The sequence below is a fragment of the Myotis daubentonii genome, chromosome 2 (genome assembly GCF_963259705.1).
Source record: "Myotis daubentonii chromosome 2, mMyoDau2.1, whole genome shotgun sequence".
NCBI classification, from domain to species: Eukaryota; Metazoa; Chordata; class Mammalia; order Chiroptera; family Vespertilionidae; genus Myotis; species Myotis daubentonii.
The window spans coordinates 154229021-154241162 of NC_081841.1; the positions used below are offsets into that span (position 1 = coordinate 154229021).

General features: G+C 40.0%; 1 pseudogene; it reads right to left on the reverse strand.

The window, feature by feature from the left end:
• Nucleotides 1–4028: 4028 nt before the first annotated feature.
• On the reverse strand, nt 4029–5891 carry LOC132226730 (large ribosomal subunit protein uL16-like; annotated as a pseudogene).
• Nucleotides 5892–12142: the final 6251 nt, after the last annotated feature.

Here is a 12142-nt window from a genome sequence, read left to right on the forward strand (position 1 = left end):
TTCTTCTGACGCAAGTACAGATCAGACGCTCAAGGAATGTGCATACCACTCATATATTACTAACTTGGTTTAGCTTGTTTTCTTCCTCACAGAAATTAAATATCTTGAGCTACATTTTAGTTTTACTTTGGACTGAAAATGAGGAAGACAGCCATTTGGAGGCTGGCACCTTTTCGGGGAAGGACAGAACTGCATGGAACAGAACAGGAGGACCCAGGACACCTGCTGGGCAATGTGAGGGTACAGGGTCCTGATGCATACAGAAGGTGTCAACCAGGATGGCACAGAATACATGCCTGAACACCTCCGTGTCCTCTCCAGGCTCACGTGAGTTCCTCCTTTTTGGGCAATGTTTCTCCTAAATTCCATCCCCATGGTCAGCAAAGCAGCCATGTTCACACGGCATAGACTCTCCCACTCGGCCAGAAATGAACGGATCCACCCCATTCTGCTGAACCCAAGTGGAACAATGAACCCCTTCATCAAAGAACCTAGATTCTGTAATCAAGATCCATCTAATTGTTCTGTAACAGGAAGTGATGTATTCTCAGGAGTAATTGGAAGCAGGTTTTCATTGTGTAAACCAGGAAAACAAAGAAAAGTAGAGGGAGAGAGAATAAGAAAAATGAAGGTGATACACATAAAGAATCAGAGACAGAGAACCCCTTATGGCAGTTAATGATCTGGTTCCAGTTCATTGTTGGTGCCCAGTTATATACCTGCCACTGTTTCTTAAGAGCTAATCTAAGAGCCTTTATAATAGCTATAGTTTGCAAGAAAGAGTCCTAATTAATATGAGGTAATCAAAGGAACTAGTAATTTTGCTTGACCCTATCTATTCCTGATTAATTAACACACTGAAAGGCTAAAAAATGGACTGTAATAACATGACTGGGATTTTATAATTGAGGGAGAGAATAAGAGTGAAAATAATCAAATTTTTATACGAGTGGTTTTAAACATAGAGTAATATTTCCCCTTAGGTGACACTTGGCAACGTCTGGAGACATTTTGATCATCACAACTCTGACGTGGGTGGATAGGCTGTTACTGCTACTGACAGGTAGGGGGGTGGAGGCCAGGGATGATGCTAAACATTGTAAAATGTGCAGTGCTGCCCCTCCCCTACTCCTCTTTCCCCAACACATTCACACAAACACACAAGCACACACGAACACATACATAAACACACATGTAAACACACACACCCTCACACACACACACACACACACACACACACACACACACACACTATGGCTCAAAGTGGCAGTAGTGCCAAAGTTGTAAAACCCTGATTTAGAGGAATAGCATTTGTATTTTGTGTGATTTATTTAAGCAAATTTATATCTATTGTTTGTAAATAGCAAAATCAAAAGTTAATACATCATTAAAGTTCATTTGATGACCTATAGGAAAACAGACAAAATATGTTACAAATTATGCTGCTGAAATATGAAGAAATAAATATCTCTTCTAACCCTTCGTGACAAATGTTCTATTTTTATAGAAGGCACAGCAAATCTATAAACCAATCATTGGGCCTAATCGTGGTCATTTCTGTCCATCCTTCAAAAACTGTAAGATTCTCCAATGAATATATGAGGCATTTTATTAGGTTTATACTAAGGTGTAATATATCCATTATAGAAATTGATTTTATATAATTCCTATATTATTATTTCTTTTATTTCATATTTATAAAAACATCTATCCTACCTCCAGTTTCTCTGATAAAATATGAATTCCCTAGATTCTGTTATATATTTGTGACTTATTTGGATTTTTTTTATCAGGTCAAAATAATAAAAATAAAACTACAATTATTTGCAATAGAAGATGTAAACCTCCCTTGGTTATAAATCAACAAAGCATCTATAAATCCATTATGATCACATACACAAAAGAAGTAATATAATTTATTTGGTTTGTTGCTAAGATTTTTTTCATTCTTTTTACCATAGTCTCAATAACATTTTATTTCCTACAAAGGGTATAAATCGCATATAGGTTTTTTCTAAAGTTTTTGGGTCAACTTAATGATTCCTGGAAATCCACAAATTCTAATGCAATAACAATCTAATAAATAAACTAAAACTTTCTGAATTAGGATAAATAATCAAAGAAAAAATTCTGAAGAAATATTGAGTACTAGAAAGTGAATTTTTAACTATACACTGGCTCATCTGGGAATCATTTTAAAAGTTAAAGGATTGCTAAAATAATTTTTAACTGTGGTAAACACTGCCATCTTGAGGAATTTTCTGGTAATGCATATCAAAAAACTAAAATGCCTAAAAGTGTTATATGTATGGATTTATGCCATAATTTTTATTTTATAAATTTCATAAATGTGAAAAAATATTTTATATCACATTAAATAAATGTAATTGTAAAACTGAGCTCTTAACTAATACTATTGCTGTGATTTTCAAATATCAATACATTGTCAAAGTAGTTATTTGAATGAAATCATTTTTATTAACCATGTTGTCAAGATGTTTTCTCACAGTTGTCAGATAGTAATTTAACTTTTATATTTAACAAACTAATTACGATATCAGAATTATAATCATAATCTTGCTAAAAGTATATTAGAATCAATACCTAGAAAACCCTGCAATGCAATGATATCACTGTATAAGGCACACACTTTAAAACAAATGCCTCTTTTTAGAAAGCGACAAAATTGCCTGTACTATTTTTATTATTTTTTGCCTTTTTCCCTCTTTTGTGTTCGTTTTAAGGTGACCATTTTTTAGTTCAGTTTCATTAGTTTACTCCATGTGCTAATGTGTAAGTTCTGCTTTTTTTAATTCTTCACTAATCAGTGGTAACTAAGACTGCAGAAACTCAGAGCCTAAAAAGGGATAAAATAAGGGTAGATTACTATGTTGCCTATTTAAATAGAAATACAAGCACCTTAACATCTATGACGTTTCCATTGTCAGAACTGATGAATAGGAACAAAGAAAAACATGTATGTTCTATAACACTTTCTCCACATAACAACAGTACTAATTTTTAAAAGTTAAGGGGCTATCTGGTATTTTCACTTACATAGTTAAAAGTATGCAAATGTTGCTTACTGAAATTTATTTTTATATGCTCCCTGAATTCCAAATTCATTACTAACAAAATTTGTGAAAGTCTACTTTATATCACTTGTAACCAATGTTACACATATTTGCAATTTTCTGAGATCTAGGATTCTATTTTAGTTTCTTCATTAATGTTAGATCTGCACTTAAAGTATTGGACTATTCATTTAATTCTATTACTATGAAGACAAAGGAAAGTATAAATTCCAAATCAAGTAAAAAAAGTATGTAACATTAAACTTAGTACTGCAAAGATGCTAAAATGCTGTAGAGAAGTCTAGCTGAAGGAGACATCTATAACTGGGGATACAAGTAATTTTTATTTTCATAATTTGATGTTATAATTACAATGAATATCAGTGTCAGAATCTGATACAATCTTATTTGGTTATTTTTTTTAATTTAAGTGCGTAAAAATTACAGGGTTAATAATACTGGTGAAATGCTGATGAAATCATAGAGCTGTGATCAAATCAGGGTTCATTGTCTTGCAAAATTAAAGAATGAGTTCATGGACAAAGATGGTTAGCGGAAGTAAAGTTTATTGAGAGAGCGATATGGACTTCCAGTAGCAGAGAGGAGAACCAAAGTGGGTGGCCATGAAGCTTCTTTATTTAGGGGTAGCTATATGCTTCGCTAGCTCCTGATTGGTCCTCCAAAGAATTCTGCTTTAGCGTCATCTATACATTTTAAAGCTCACGTCTGGCGTGACGAGTGACTAAAAGGCCGTGGTACATTTACACAATGGAATACTATGCAGTTGTAAAAAAGAAGGGCCTCTTACTCTTTAAGATAGCATGGAGGGACCTGGAGATATTATGCTAAGTGAAAATCTTTGCCTTTTTAATGAGAAAACTTTTTTGACAGGAAGTAGAATTTATTGGTGAGCGTAAGGTGGGGACAGCACTCAGACACTCATGAATTCAGGACCTACCATTTGTCCAGGGGACCGTGATTAGGGATGTATATGACTTCACAGCAATCTAGGATGAGTCGCATTTCAGCGCAAGGTCTTCAAATTCATCCGCATTAAACTTAAGGCCCCACTGCTTGGAGATGTGGCTCTTGTGGTGTTCAGGGAATTGAACTTGGCTGTGCTTAGGGCCTCAGTCACAGGCTCCTTGTTCTGCAGTTTGGCGCCATGGACACGATGACTTGGCCAATGTGGACCCTGGCCACTGTGCCCTGGGGTTTTTCCTAAGGCACCGCCCTGCATACCTGCCTGGAGCCCGTCAGCCCCCTCAGGACAACATCTTGTTGATGCGGATAGCATAGAAGGGGTGGAGCCACAGTGAAAGCCATCTTTGGCACAGCTTTTCACCATGTATTTACTTGTTGGCACAGTGAAAAACTTGTCCATTTTTGCCTTCTTCCACCCCAGGTCAAAGTTGCAGATCTTGGCACCAGGACACCCTGCAGAAGCGAGCCTGTGGGTATGGCTTGTTCTTACAATACCGGTAACACGGGGCGGGGTGACGGCCAGCGACACCAGCATGTTCAGTGGCAAGCCAAAGGGAAAGAATGTGAGAAATTTTTATGTGTAAAAAAATAGTACAATCCTTTATTCTAGATTCAGCAATTTTTAATATTTTGCAATTTCCTTGACCCCTATCTCACATTTCTGCTCAACCATTTGAAAGTAAGTTATAGAGCTGTCATTGCAAAATCATTCAGTATGCATCCCCTAAGAATAAGGACAATCTCCAACATAACCACACAATATCATGCTTAAGTAGTAATTATTCTGTACATCATGTAATGCCTATTTTACATTCAAGTTTTTCTGTCCGCACCCAGGAAAAGGTTTATAGCCATTTGTCTGGATTTTTTTCTCCTCTTCAAACTCAATCCAATCTAATTTATGTCCACACTGCTTTTCCTATTGTTTCTTCACTCTCTTACTTTAAAATAGTTCTCTTATTTTTTCCCCTTGAAGTTTTATTTCTGATTAGTTTAGGACAGTTGTAGAGTAGACTATTCCACACTCTGGATTTGCTTAATTGCTTCCTTTTGGGTCATTATCTTGCTTCTCTGTGACCTGTATTTTTGTAAACTGAGATCTAAACCAGTGCTGTTTAACCAAAATATAATTTGGGCCATATATGTAACTTCAAATATTCCAATAGCCACTTTTAAAAAAATAGAAAATAAGATGAAATTATTCTAATAAGGTATTTTATTAAACCCAATATATCCAAAATACATAATTTCATCATGTAACCAATATTTTAAAAGGTGTTAATGTATTTTACCTTTTTTTAATTTAAAGTACTATCCTATATAATAAAAAGGTAATATGCAAATTGACCTTAATAGTAGAACGACCAGGAATGACTGGTTGCTATGATGCACACTGACCACCAGGGGGCAGATGCTCAATGCAGGAGCTGCCCCCTGGTGGTCAGTGCGCTCCCACAGTGGGAGCTCCACTCAGCCACAAGCTGGGCTGAAGACTGCACGCACAGCGGTGGTGGTGGGAGCCTCTCCCACTTCCTCAGCAGGGCTAAGGATGTCCAACTGCCAGCCTAGGCCCGATCCCCCAGGGAGTGGGACTAAACTGGCAGGTGGACATCCCCCAAGGGCTCCTAGGCTGCCAGAGGGATGTCTGACTGCCAGCTTAGGCCTGATCCCCTGGGGAGCAGGCCTAAGCCAGCAGGTGGGCATCCCGGGAGGGGTCCTGACTGTGAGAGGGTGCAGGCTGGGCTGAGGGAACCCCCTCCCCCCTGAGTGCATGAATTTTCGTGCATGGAGCCTCTAGTAGGAAATAAAATCTTGTGTGTATACTTACAGCATGTTTTCATTTGGACTAGTGACGATTCATGTTGAATAGTCACATGTGTCTAGCATCTAACACTGTACAACACAGGACTAGAGTAAAGCTAAACATTCTGGGCAATAATACCTCACAGCTGAGGTGTGGTTTTCATATTCAATTTGATCGGGAGACCCACAATGTTGGATTATTTCACTATTCAAGGGGGTGTGACTTACAGTCATCTCATGTGGGAGGTAATTGTCATCCTTTCCTTTGCAGAGGGATTTCCTCCTTTCAATTAGTGAATGATCTGTGGGGAGATACACTGGCTCTATTTTAATCCTTAGTTACTTGACACAGTGGTACCAAAGGATTCTGATAGCCATTGATGATCTTTGACCTGAGTCAATAATTATATCATATGCTGCTAAATAGGCATTTCCTAATACTCTTATCCTTCTTTTTTTAGATCTCATTTTCCAGTAGAGAATCCCTTCCCTTCCTCCTTCTCTTTTTTTATTTACTACCATTAAAAACATTCTTAAACAATCACACTTTTAAATTCTAATGCTTTTTCACTTTCTACGAGGGTTCCTTTTTCATAGTACCCTGTTAGTGTTACTTGAACATAATTTTTTTTATGAAATCCTTCTGAGTGCACTAGATAGCTCTTGCTTTGGTTTAGTTTTGAATCCACATTGTGAAGATAGCAGAGGCCCAGATGGAAGTAGTAAGGATCCATGATTTAGGCCTTCGAGAAGTCCCAAACCCTGACCAGGAGTATCCTAAAACAAATGAACCTGAAAAGTAATACTGAGATTTCAGGGTTCTCTCACACATTAGCTAGCAATTACATATGGTCTTTCAGTTACATATGGTCTGTCTTATTCCTAAACTTGATGTGAGTCCAGGATTATTCTAGACCAGTGATGGCGAACCTTTTGAAGGCGTGTCAGCATTTTGAAAAACCCTAACTTAACTCTGGTGCCGTGTCACATATAGAAATTTTTTGATATTTGCAACCATAGTAAAACAAAGACTCATATTTTTGATATTTATTTTATATATTTAAATGCCATTTAACAAAGAAAAATCAACCAAAAAAATTAGTTCATGTGTCACCTCTGACACGCGTGTCATAGGTTCGCCATCACTGTTCTAGACTCAACCCTAAACTTCCTCTATCCTAAAGGATAGCTTTCTTCTCTTTGTCTGAACATATGCCTCCTTGTTTTTTGACCTTCCATAGGTTTATTGAAACTTTACATCTGTTTATGAGCTTCTTCTCTGCTCTTCACTCTCGTGGCTCTTGTTCCATTTCTTTATAGCCAATGTGAGGTGGATTTTTTTTCATTTTTTAAAAAATATTTCTATTGATTTCAGAGAGGAAGGAAGAGGGAGAGAGAGATAGAAACATCAGTGATGAGAGAGAATCATTGATTAGCTGCCTCCTGCACACCCCCCACTGGGGATCAAGCTAGCAACCTGGGCATGTACTCTTGACCAGAATCAAACCTAGGACCCTTCAGTCCACAGGCCGACGCTATATCCACTGAGCCAAACTGGCTAGGCAGGGGTGGGCAAACTTTTTGACTCGAGGGCCACAATGGGTTCTTAAACTGGACCGGAGGGCCGGAACAAAAGCATGGATGGAGTGTTTGTGTGAACTAATATAAATTCAAAGTAAACATCATTACATAAAAGGGTACGGTCTTTTTTTTTTTTTAGTTTTATTCATTTCAAACGGGCTGGATCCGGCCCGCGGGTCATAGTTTGCCCACGGCTGGGCTAGTGCATGAGGTGGGTTTTTGAAGGAACTAAAACAAATTGCAATGCTATCTGGAAAAAAGGAAATATATACACATACACACATACAGTACCTGAACATATTAGATTTAAAAATATATCCTAGAAAGGAGTTGTTTAATTTACATCAGTATAATATAGCATCACCTGTGCTGGCTGCACATAGTACAGTCTCCAGTCGTCTGATTATTTCTGCCTTAAGAGGGTAAACTTAGCAAACATCTCATTTTCTCTATCACTTTGCATGTAGAACGCATGGTTCAGAGAAAACACTTTTAAAACGTCACCTCACGTGGCTCTGTGGTGACTCCTTGCTCACCCCCGCTAGCTATCATACCAGTTCCCCAGAATAGAGTGATATCCAACTGTTGTTTAGAAGAGGAAAAGTGTCCTCAGTCCCAATATTGGTTCATCAGAAATTAAACATTGAAAGAAAGACGGTCACCTTGTAATTGAACAAATGAATTCAATGCTAGGTAACTTCCTATGTTTGCACAGCCACTTGCAAGAGAATTTCTGTTCTGCCATTTTAGGGCTTTTGTCTGGTGTTAAAAGGACTGTATGCAATGGCTGTGGGAAAACAATACAAATAAAGCAGAGTGACAAAAATAAGACGAAACAAACTAAACAGAAGTATCTCCCGAGGCTGCAAAGTACAAGTGAGCGCTCTCTGGTTTTCCCCTGAAGGGCGGTTGTGGTTTCCTTCCTACCTGAGCCCTGCCTGCTGCAGGCAGCTTCCCAGTCCTCAATGGATAACATTATCTGGAGAAGACCGGGAGCCCAGTCCACGGATGGGTGGGGCATGCAACCATCCTGAGAAATCACCAGAAGGGCTCAATGACCCATGATGGTGAGGTCTGAGCATGACCTCGCTGGAGCCACTGGCTCCCTCAATGTTTCCACTTCTGCCTCCCCAGTCCTGTCATCCTTCCAGTTTCCCCTTCAGTGTCCCTCAGGTTCTGACACCCCTGCGGAATCCCAGCCTGCATGGAAGGCATCCTGAACCCCCTGCCTTCTGATGTGCTGGAGTCTCTTCTTGCCCCTACCCCACAGTATTTGGCAACAGAGGAGCCAAATACTGTCACTGGCCTGACTCTGAGCCCCATTGTGGTGCAGGGACTACAAGCATCAACCGTAGACCTGCTGGATTCTGTCCTTGTCTTTGACTTGGGCTTGGCTTTATCAATGTGACTTGGATGTTAACATGTGCAGTGCTTGCCCTCTCCCCCCGCCCCCTTCCCTAGGCTCCCTTCTGCTCTTCCTGGGGAATGCTCCTCCAGCCAGATTAAACCTTTGGTACTGAAAGGATCAGCTTCTTTTTTAAGATTTTAATTCATTTTATTTTTTTAATTTTTAAATTACAGTTTACATTCAATATTATTTTGTATTAATTTCAGATGTAGTGGTCAGACATATACTTTACAAAGTGCTCCCGCTGATATTTCCAGTACCAATCAGACATCATACATAATCCTATCTAATAAAAGAGAAAAATGGTAATTGGCGTACGGCGATACCCTTTTCATTGGCTAATCAGGGCTATATGCAAATTAACTGCCAACTATGATTGGCAGTTAACTGCCAACAAGATGGCGGTTAATTTGCATATGTAGGCACAATGCAGGGAGGCGAAAGGAAAAGCAGGAAGAAGCCCCCTGCCACTGACAGTGATCAGAAACCCAGGGGGGAGCTAAGAGCTGGGGGGCAGGGCAAAGGCGGCCCTGGGGCCGCCTTTGCCCTGCCCCCCAGCCATGATCGGAGAATCAGGTGCCTTTGCCGCCCTGGCCAGTGATAGCAGGAAGTAGGGGTGGAGCCAGCGATGGGAGCTGGGCACGGTCGAAGCTGGCAGTCCCGGGAGCTAGGGGCCCCTTGCCTGGGCCTAAAGCGAAGCCCACGATCGCGGGGCCGCTGCAGCTGCGGGTCCCCGCTGCCCGGGCCGGACGCCTAGGCCAGAGGTGTTAGGCCTGGGCAGGGGCGGAGCCTGCAACCGCGGGGAGCTGGGGGTCCCCTGCCCAGGCCTGACACCTCTCCCGGAGGCCTCAGGCCTGGTCAAGGGGCCGATCCGGTGATTGGTGATCGGAGGGTGATGAGGGTCAACTCCTCTGGCCGAGGCATCAGGCCTGGGTGGGGGGCGAAGCCGGGGATTGGGGGGATATGATGGTCCCCTTGCCCAGGCCTGAAGCCTGGGTCAGAGGCGTCAGGCTTGGGCGGGGGGTGGAGCAAGCGATCAGAGGGAGATGGGGGTCCCCTGCCCAGGCATGATTCCTGGGCCAGAGACCTCAGGCCTGGGCGGGGGCCAGAGCCAGTGATCGGGGGGAGATGGGGGTCCCCTGTCCAAGCCTGACACCTCTGGCGGAGGCGTCAGGCCTGGGCAAGGGGCCGATCAGGTGATCGGAGGGTGATGGGGGTCTATGCCTGAGGGCTCCCAGTATGTGAGAGGGGGCAGGCTGGGCTGAGGGACACTCCCCGCCCCCACACACACCCAGTGCACGAATTTCGTGCACCGGGCCCCTAGTTATTACAATATTATTGATTATATTTTCTATGCTGTACTGTATAGCTCCACGACTATTTTGAAACTACCAATTTGTACATCTTAATTCCTTCACCTTTTTCACGCAGGACCCTAAAAACCCCTCCCCTCCGGCAGCTTCTTGCTGGGCCCGCTGTTTGCCTGCACACCCTCTGCCTCCCCCATTCTCCTTTTCTTTACTTTTTCTCTCCCCCTTCAAAAATATTAAAAAATAAAAACTATTGGGGCTATCGTGATTTTCAAATTAATCTGAGGGTTTTCTCATTTGACTTTTAAATGTACTGCACCAGAACTTCTCAGAATGTTTGCTTTTTAATTCAGTTATTTTCCCCTTAATTTTATCACTTAAAAAACTTAATTTTCTGTACTTTAAACAAACACACCGTAAAGACCACAGTGCATTGTAGACAGATTACACACAATGTGAGGAGCTGGTATCAGCCTCTGCTGCTATTTTCCTGGGGCTTCAGGATTGAGCACAAAATCAAGACACCTGGGACATGCCATAGAGCAGCCAGCAGGTCTGCGTGCCCCGTGCATTTCTCCAGCAACTTAGAATCATATACTTAATAAAGCTCAGCTTCCTACAGGGAAACAAATGCATGCACTGATCAGGTTTCTAGCATTCTGTTAACCTTTTATGAGGTCTAAATCACCCAGCATCAAAATGGTTTATTTTCCTCTGAAAATCTTTTTAAAGGCTTGTAAAAAGATTCCAGGAAATTGCATATACTTGAAAAAAATATGTAATTTTTATTTAAAATATGCTTTATCACTAACTTTTACATTTTATTAGATTCACAGAGCTATTGTCAAGTTTCAAATAATTGATTCTTTTTTTAAAAAAATGAATACATTGAGTGTTTAATTACACAGTTTTTCTGTTTTCCAATTTGGGGCATTTTTATTGATTTTGTTTCAAGAGTGTTTTAATTCTTTTATATTTTAAAATGTTATCAGTATAACGTGCTCACTATTTGCAATTCTGATAATCTGATAGGCTGCACTGTCTTCATTTCCTATTTTGTATCTTAGTTTATGTAACCTTTTTAAATTAAAACGCTAATAGACAACTTTCAATGGCTAAGAAATTGTATTTTTTCATATAACTTAAACAAGTACATCATAATCTTTTAACATATCCAGGTTAGTAATATGATTATTAATTTAGTATTATACAAAATGAATTATTACCTATTCTCATTAGTGAGTAAACCCACTTTCAATTTAATCTTACTTTTAATACAGGAATACCTCAGAGACATTGCATGCTCAATTCCAGACCACCACAATAAAGTAAATATTGTGATAAAGAGAATCATACAATATTTTGGTTTTCTGGTACTTATAAAAGTTATGTTTATGCTAAACTATAATTTATTAAATGTGCAACAGAATTTTGTCTGAAAACAACAATGTACATACCTTAATTAAACATATGAAAACTTTCTCCATATCAGCAATGAGGTTGTTTGTTTGTTTTGTCAGTTGCGTGTTTGGTAGAGTAGCACTTTGAATTTCCTTCAAGAATTTTTCCTTTGGTATATATATATATATATATATATATATATATATATATATATATATATATATACAGATGTACCTTTTCCCCCCCCATTGACCCTCTCTACCCCAACTTCATCCCTCTCCCCAAGGCCTTCACCACACTATTGTCTGTGTCCTTTTGATTTAAAGTGGGAGACTTGTGATCCATTCACATGAACACTTAGAGGCCATTGTTGAGTTATTAATCGGCCTAAATTCAATTCTGTTTTGTCCCAGGGAATGGGGAGTCCTGAGGAGAGGGAGAGGGATGGAAGAAGGGCTGGTTGGTGGAGCAGTCAGAACACATAGAACTTTTACAAATAGTATGAATTACAATAGTAACTGCAAAGATGATAAATCACAGATCACCGTAACAAATATAATAATGAAAAAGTTTGAAATATT